This window comes from Epinephelus lanceolatus, chromosome 17 (assembly GCF_041903045.1).
Source record: "Epinephelus lanceolatus isolate andai-2023 chromosome 17, ASM4190304v1, whole genome shotgun sequence".
In the NCBI taxonomy this organism is placed as follows: domain Eukaryota; kingdom Metazoa; phylum Chordata; class Actinopteri; order Perciformes; family Serranidae; genus Epinephelus; species Epinephelus lanceolatus.
Genome location: NC_135750.1, coordinates 13,264,220 through 13,272,721, shown reverse-complemented (window position 1 = coordinate 13,272,721; position 8,502 = coordinate 13,264,220).

The following is an 8,502-nucleotide window of genomic DNA, read 5'->3' as shown; positions in this document are numbered from 1 at the left end:
TACACATAAACAGAGCCACAGTGTAGGTATGGTGACTGATGCAGGAGCAGAAATGGGGCTGTAAGTGTTGTATTTTCTGAATCAGTTGATAAAAAGTTGAGCCACAGCTTCTCACAAAGTGACATCTTCCAGTATTTTGTTTTGTCTAACTGTCCTAAACCTAAATTTTAGTTATTAAATCCATATAAAAGAGAGAAACGCAGCAAATCCTCATATTGTTGCTGTATAATGAATCGGGTGTTTTTAGATATTTTTGTGGCTTTTTGGCTTTTATTTGATGGGACAGCTATAGCATGAAGAGGGGAGAGAGCAGTCCGGTCTCACTCTGAAGCCGGCGAAATCCAGCACTTGGGCAGTGACTTGTGGCATCAGACACTGACAGAAAGTCATCCTTTAATGTTGATACGCGGCCGGTGCTCGGTGGCGTCAGAGGGAAACGCAGCGGGACAAGAACAAAAGTTAAGACGGTGGAAGTCCAAGCAGGCTGGGCAGGAGAGCTGGTCAACAAACACCGACTTTCAAGCATGAGAGCGGTGTTCGCGTCTCGTGAGATTATAAAGCCAAACCCTGTTGTTTTTCCCTAAACCTGACCATGTGTGTTTGTTGTTGAAGGAAAAACAACGTCAATTTGCAGTGTTGTAATGACGTAGTGCTTTTATTTTGAAAGAGACTGTATGTAAACGTTAAATTTCCTGTGAAAACTGAAGTGTATTTTGAAAGAAAATGCATGTAACAGGCAGAACTTGACACAGCGTCCCAGAACATCAGCAACCAACGCACCCGGGGTACCTTGCACATTGTGTGTGGACGTGGACAGTCCATGACCAAAAACGTTAATATGTGACGAGGTCGGAGTGAGAATGTGTTGGAGTAAGAGAGGGGGAATGACATGCAATAAAGAGTTGTGGATTTGAATTGAACCCGTGGCTGCTGTGGCAAGGACAAAGCCTTTGTACATGGGTGAGCTAGCTGGCGCCCCATCGCTACATTTCTGTGCTGGATTTTGTTTACCTCACCTTAATAACCAAGTGTTTTTTGTGCCTCAACCTAACCACACATTAACCACAACAAACATAAAGAAATATGAAGTTTCAACATGCACCAAAAACAAAGTAATAAGATGAGAAGATGTCTGTCCACATATATGGTGATAATATTTCTGCAGGTTTTATATTATAAAGTGACATGGCCTTTTTAACTGGGTTACAAACAAAGACAGAATGTGAATTACTCCAAAGTTTAAATAGCTCCTGAGGCACCTTGGTTCATTTCACGACCTACGTCAGTCTGTCTGGTATTTAACTGATGACATTTGGAGCGTGCCATCTGTGGTGTCTCCATCTGGCTCACTCACCACACAACAAATTAAAAAGAATAAAACTATTATGCTCTTATCTAAATATCTTAAGTTCTTCTGTAATATTTGTGGTCAAACAAACGCTGAATTTGGTTCCAGCAGCGTCTGCGATGACATGACGGTGATTTAAAGTGTACTTTTGTGTCTCACAACAAAAGAAAGAATGTGAAGGATTCCTCTGCGGAGGCAGCACATCTCCTCTGGACGCTGCAGATTTGTTCTTACCTGTTTGCCGTTGCAGAAGACACATACCTGCTCTGTGAGGCGTGTTTTGCAAACAGCGATATTGCAGGATGCTACACACCAACATGTCACACACACGCACACACACAGAGGCTCCTGCACAGGTCATCATACACACACACTGAGTTTTGACATACTTTCCACATACTTTTGTACAATTATGTTACAGACACACAGTTACATGCACTCACATTCACATACAAACACACAAACGCATGTTCACACTTACAGTCACACATGTGAGGCCAGCCCAAGTTTTTTGTGGAGTTAAATCCTATTTCACAGTTTCAGTTTGATTCATGCTGCATACAGTTTGTCATAGGCCCAATCACCACTCTCACAGACTCATGGACTCCAGGACTTTGCGGTGCATTCTCCGCAAAATGTTTGAGGGCTAAGGGCTATCTGTTATGTAAATCATTAAACTGTATTTATCACTTAAAGTATTGAAATTGTGTCATAAAAAATACAAAAGACAGCGCCGCTCTTTTCAGTAGAGATGCAACATTCTCTATTCAGTGAAACTAAAAGTGATCTTAAGGGAAGTTAATGTTTACTCTTAATGATACAGCAATTCATTTTTCAAACTACTTAATCAGTGAAATTCACTTAGTTTCAAGGTTTTCTTTGCTATCGCAAACAATAGGGGTGTAAAGATCCATCGATCTGGATTGCTCTATCGATTTAATGATCATTGATCCAATCACATTGATGCAAAGTGAAAACATCGATCCCTATCATCATCTTTAGCTTTTATTTTGAAAGTCTGTGTCACTGTCAAACAGCAGCAGGCTGATGGCAAGCAGCTAAGAGACAGACGATGAGGATAACATTATTTACATACATTATTTTTGGATTTCAGAGAAAATACAGGACAACAGACAGAGCACATGTTGTATGTAAACAATGATGTTACGGGATAAAACACGACGTAACATTACCTGCCTGGACGAGCGTCTCACTCCGCTAACTTCTCACTACAGCAACGTTAGCTGCTCTGTTTTAACAATGTTCGGCTGAAAAAACATGCACACAGGCTGAAATTCAACCGTGCTGTTTGGTCAGGAGATACAGTGATTTAAACCATAGGTGAGTAAGCTAAGCGAGTTAAGCTATGAGAAGAAGAAAAAAGTCTGCTAGCCGCTAGGCTAATTTACGCAATGTGAACATACTTAAGCTAATAATGGGTGATTCACATATTATTGAGCTGTTGTTAATCTGTGTTTTATGGCTGTTTGGAGAAGTTTGTCTTCAGGGCTTTGAGCCAGATATTCCTGAAGTTTCTTGAAAAAGAAACTATCCCATTTGCTGTATTATTTGTGTTGGAGTGGAGTCAGTTTAAAGTGAACTTTACTGTACTTATTATTTATGTGTTGTTTGTGTGTTTTATGGCCAAAAGCAAAAAATAAAGGGGTGGCAGCGTCTTCTGTAACAGACTGTGTTAAATGGGCATTTCATATCACCTAATATCGATCACAGACCCCTAAATCGCATTGAATCGAAATCGTATGGTGGCGGACTTTATAATATCAGAAAATATCATATCGTTGTGCAAAGAATCAATATGATATTGTATTGTAAAGAAACTGGTGATTTACACCCCTAGCAAACAATAATAAAAAATAATAATAATGAGGTTGAAAGTGGAAATTCACATATTGCAATATTCCTAAATCTGCTGCCACTATATGTATCAAGATAACTAGAAAATGATAAATGATGTGGGTTGCACGATAGGATGCATTGTTGGCATTGTGCATCATCTCTCTAAAAACTATGGATATGTTAAATTTGTACACTATTTTGTAGCAGATACATAGAAACTTAATAGTTCTCAACAACACTGTGGTGAGGGTGTGGTTAGGTTTAGGCACAAAAACCACTTGGCTATGGTTAGGTAGAGATCATGTTTTGGCCTAAAATACCCGTTTTTGACGGCACAATCCCGCCTGGAAAAACAAGGATAGGGTGGGGGGGTAGGTGAAGAACACCCAGGTTCAGTGGCTCAAATGCTACTGGGAAACGCCACAATGTGTCCGTTAAAAACACCAAAGTTTAGTGGCTCAAACACTGCTGGGACACACTGCTGGGAAACACCCCAATCTGTCGGTGGGAAACACTCGGTTTTAGTGGCTTAAATGCCACTGGGAAACACTACCATGTGTCTGTGACAAACACCCCAGTTTGGTGGCTCAAACACTGCTGGGAAACACCACGATGTGTTGGTGAAAAACACCCAGGTTTGGTGCCACAAACACTGGTGTCTTTAACAGTGGTCTGCAGCTTGACATGCATCTTACCCATGTGTCACACCATCCGCCGTCCCCTCCACCTCCCAGTGACAAAATCAGCTCATATAGTTTGTCATTTTAGAAACACTGATATGCTATACAGTATGTGAAATATTTAAGTGTAACGTATATAGTGTGGTTTGTGCAATGTGAACATGTTTCTCTGGCGACTGGGCCACCAAAAGTTTTCTGTAGATGATCTAAAAATGCCTGTGGGGTAAACTGATGGCATCATTCCTGGGAAGGGTGGATGCTCGCCCACACAGGGGCTCAATCAAAATTTCTGAAAATAAGTGCATGATGAAATACAGGTTTGAGTCAACAAACACTTCAACAATGACTCACAGATGGCGCAGGTGAGGACGTAAAAAGCGTGGTCGGATTGCACTGAGGTCACGACCTTCATTGAAGGTTGTCCCGCCGCTCCCATCTTTTCCTCTGCGATGCACGCCGTCTGTCATCACGTAGAATTTTGGTTTTGAGCTTCACTTTCATCCGCCCTCACATTCAATCCCTTCTTCATCTCAGTTTTCTCTCCTCCTCATTATTTTCCGACAGTTGTCTTTTTCTTTCCAGGCTGTCTGTGTTTGTTTTGGACCGCAGGTTTAATTCCCTCCGTGCTAATGTAATCTGAAAGCTTTTATGACTGTGAAAACACAAACACCTACGGTACACCTGGGACTGTTTCCTAATGGGCTATTGTGTGTTAGTGTGTTACGCCCCTCAGAGGTTGGATTCTGGACAACTACCGAAAAAAACCCTGATGAGCTTTGATTACATGTGATGTTGTGTTTTTGTGTTTGAGGTGAATTTACTTCATCGACACTAGAATTTAAGTTGTTAGGAATGTAGGGTCCTGTGGTGAGATCATGTTGCAAACAACACAGACAGGAAAACATTCAACAGTTCATACTGGTAAAACCTCTGTGTACTGTAAATAGACAGAAAATGTAGTGACGACTGATTAAAAACACCGCTTATTTACCTGATATCTGACAGAGAAGTCAGCTCGTTACACATTTCCATCTTCAGTCGGACATTGGATCAACTCTAATTCAATTTTTCTGACCTGCCAATCACTAGCAAGCATCTTAGCTACCCGAATCTAATGTGATTTTTAAGTCCACACCAATGTGTAGCTTTGCCAACGTACTGGTTTTGTCAGGGTTTTAAGAGTGCTTAGCTCTTTATACATTGTTGTTATTACTCCTTAGTGGTGCTGTTCCCTCTTGGCAACACTTGACAGTGGCATTAGTCCAACCTGTGCTGCTCATTTGTCTTTTTTATTTTGACAGAGAAACCTCTGTTTCATGTCACAATGCCAGATGAATCGCTCAATTTGAACTCAGTGGAGTCAGCGGACACGGAGGTCAGGTACCAGGAAACACTCTAATAGAGCAGAACAAAACAAGACATTAATATTTCTTTACTCCAGTAAAAGTTGTCTATAGTTATTTTTGCATTTAAAATGCTGCACAAGCTTCCTGTGAACTTCTTCTTCTTAATTTTAGAAGAAGAAGCAGAAGAAGAAGAGGAGGAAGAAGAAGAGGAAGAAGAAGAAGCAGAAGGAGAAGAAGCAGAAGAAGTAGAAGCAGAAGAAGAAGAAGAAGAGGAGAAAGAAGAGGAAGAAGAAGAAGCAGAAGAAGAAGAGGAGAAAGAAGAGGAAGAAGAAGAAGAAGAGGAGGAAGAGGAAGAAGAGGAAGAAGAAGAAGAAGCAGAAGAAGAAGAGGAGGAAGAAGAAGAAGAAGAAGAAGATGAAGAAGGAGAAGCAGAAGAAGCAGCAGAAGAAGAGGAGAAAGAGGAGAAAGAAGAGGAAGAAGAAGAAGCAGCAGAAGAAGCAGAAGAAGAAGAGGAGGAAGAGGAAGAAGAAGAAGAGGAAGAAGGAGAAGCAGAATGAGAAGAAGAAGAAGAAGAAGAAGAAGAAGAAGAAGAAGAAGAAGAAGAGGAAGAGGAAGAGGAAGAGGAAGAAGAAGAGGAAGAGGAAGAAGAAGATCGAATCTAATTTAACTTTGCTTTCTGCGTCAAGCCTAAAATGTTCCTAATTACTTGTATCTCCACTCAGGTCTAACAATATACCACAAATTGATGATGTGCATTTAAACACATCTAATATCTTCTTCCATGGGGCTTTTTTTCTCAAAGAGAGAGGATGCCCGGTGAGAATAATTTCCTTTCCTAAACTACAAACTTGTTTGCTCAATAGTCACCTGCATGATACCATCTACTCCTTGCCAAAGTTCATAGTTGTATGACTATTTATGCCAACGTAGTGCTCTAATATTTGCGAGACATGTCCCAGAAAAGGGCTGTTTGCCCCCCCTGAGACCAAAGCAGAAGTAACTTTTTGCTACCGTTGTTTCATTATTATTTCCTGTTAGCCTACACGCTAACAGGAAATAATAATGAAACAACGGTAGCAAAAAAGTTACATAGACAATATAACTTGAAGTGAGAGAAATGGGAGGGGTTGTTTTTATTGTTTGTTTGTTTTTTGTTTTTTTTACTATATTTCATTACCTTCCTTATCTTGTTTTATCCTGTTTTATTGCTGCTGGTCATCAAAAGTTGCCAAAAAAAATTGTTGTCTTTAGTATGTCCACAATGATGATAAAGTGTCATATTCAATTCCTTGTTTTTGATTGACCAGTAATTTTGGATACAGTTCTTTCTGTTTCATCTATTCTGTTTTTTTCTGTCAGCAGTAGCGGCAACAGTTAGTGACTGTCATAGGGAAAAGTTTTTCACATACTAAACATTTGTTCATGTCCGATATTCTAGAATGATTTCAAAGGCTCTCTGCCACCTTGTGCCCACTGCAGTCTTTGCATGAATCTCTACCTGCATGTGGATTTGATTTAATTGGGTGAAGTTATTTTGGATGAAAGTCTTTTCTAATTGAGGTCCCAGAATGCAGCCACGGCCCCCCTGATCCTGAACAATCATGACCCGCTTTCCCAACGCCACCTTATCACTGACATCATATTATTTGTCTGTGGGATTACAGCTGAACAAAGGTCACGTTAATGCTTTGGGAAACGCCTCCGTCCCTGCAGTGATCACCAGCTCTGCTCACAGTCGTGGGTCTCAGGCCGGGCTTAAAGGTTCAAGGCGTCTTCGGCTCTGTGGCTTCCGTGTCTTTTGTGGACAACCTTGGGAGGCTTTCTATTCATCCCGGGGTGTATTATAGCCGTCAGCACTCAGGCTATATGTAATTAGTGTCGGGGTCAAAGGTCAAGGCGGGATTTAAGCCTGAGACCTACTGGTCAGTCAACAAACCTGGGGACCAAATCCCTCTGGACTCTGGGGACCGAAACCCTGCTGCTGACAGATCTGAGACACACACACACACACACACACACACACACACCATGGTTTGTTAGGTCTAAAATGAGGACATTCACACAGAACAGGTTTTAAGCACACACACACAGACACACACACACTAAGGTACACATAAACAACAAGTTTATTCCATTTTTAGCTCGATCCTCAACTCATCAAATACCACTGTTTTGTCAGTGAGACCAAGGCACAGTGGCACCATTTGTAGCGGTATGATACACACCAGGTGGTGACTGTTTCTGACGCAGCGACAGTCCAGCTCATCTAATGCCGCTGCTCTGTCAGACCCTGTATGGCAGGCGAGCAGGGAGGTGTATGTGTCAGGCAAGCTCTGGCCTTTCACCCAGAAGTCAGCTATTGGTTTTTCATGTGAAACTGAAAGTCAGTGGAGTTATTAGATTATAACATACTGTGCTTGTATGTGTAGCATGCTACGCTAGTGACGGATGTCACATGACATATGTAAAGTAACGTGACATTATGTTTGGAACAACTTTATTTATTCAAAGCCAAAGCATGATGTTTTTTTCTAAACTGAACCACATGCTTTTGTCGCCTAAACCAAAGGAAATAAACCTAAAATCGCAGTGTTTAACCTACATTGTGAGTTGATTTTGAAGAAGAATGTATGCATATAACGATATCACCCAGGTGAGCGGCGCCTACTTCCCGTAAGATTGTAAAGCCAAACCATGTTGTTTTTCGCTAAATCTAAACGCGCATGTGTTGTTTACGGAGAAGAACTTCCTGTGAAAACTGAGGTGTATTTTGAGAAAAGACAATGCATGTAACTAGCAGAACTTGACACGGTGTCCCAGAACATCAACAGCCAATGCACCCAGTGTTCCTTGCACGTCATATCTCGACATGGATAGTCCGTGACCAAACGTCGATATGTGACGAGGCTAGAGAGAGAATGTGTGTATCTGCAGAGTTGGGATATTATATTATTATTATATATTATTGTTTTCAGAGCAGTCTGACTGCGACCGTCCTTCACATGACTCTGCTTTTACTTTAAATTCTTGCACACAATTTACTTTCAATGCTTGTTTACTTTTACTTAAGTTAAACTTTAAATGCAGGATTTTCACTTATAATGATGTGTTTTGTGGTGTCACTACTGTTAATTAAAGGATTCACCACAGGCACACGTTCATACACACACACACACATTCATCCAGGAACACACACATAATACAGTTGAATTACACAACAGTGAGGGCACAGCAGTTCACACCTGTAGCCGGGAGGCAAATAACAAAAAGC